The sequence below is a fragment of the Miscanthus floridulus genome, chromosome 9 (genome assembly GCF_019320115.1).
Source record: "Miscanthus floridulus cultivar M001 chromosome 9, ASM1932011v1, whole genome shotgun sequence".
NCBI lineage: Eukaryota > Viridiplantae > Streptophyta > Magnoliopsida > Poales > Poaceae > Miscanthus > Miscanthus floridulus.
Window position 1 is genome coordinate 44187720 of NC_089588.1, and position 360 is coordinate 44188079.

A 360-nucleotide genomic window follows, 5' to 3' on the forward strand; every position below is an offset into this window, starting at 1 on the left:
ATCCCATGATGAGGACAAGCACGAATGTACTCCAGTAGACATTCCGATGCTTCGGGAATCGTCTCATCTGCTTGTTGTTGGAAGCTTGAAATCTTTCCACAAAGGAAGTTGGTCTTGCCCATTGGGAAGAATTTCTTGAGGAACACGTTGGTGCATCTATCCTAGATGGTGGCTTCCTCACAGTTGGTGTAGAACCATTACTTCGCCTTCCCAAGCAAAGAGAACGGGAAGAGGCAAAGGCGGATGGCGTCAGACATCACCCCTTTGATGGTGAAGGTGCCACACACCTCCATGAAGTGTTGCAAGTATGCATTGGCTCATTTCCTCCTGTTTTGTGATATCCTGCATACAAATGCCTCA

The 360-nt window shown here is 47.5% G+C and overlaps 1 non-coding gene across 1 annotated transcript; it reads left to right on the forward strand.

The window, feature by feature from the left end:
* Positions 1 to 107, forward strand: LOC136484487 (small nucleolar RNA R71). Its single transcript, XR_010766006.1, has one exon. It is a non-coding gene; the product is annotated as a small nucleolar RNA R71 (small nucleolar RNA).
* Positions 108 to 360: the final 253 nt, after the last annotated feature.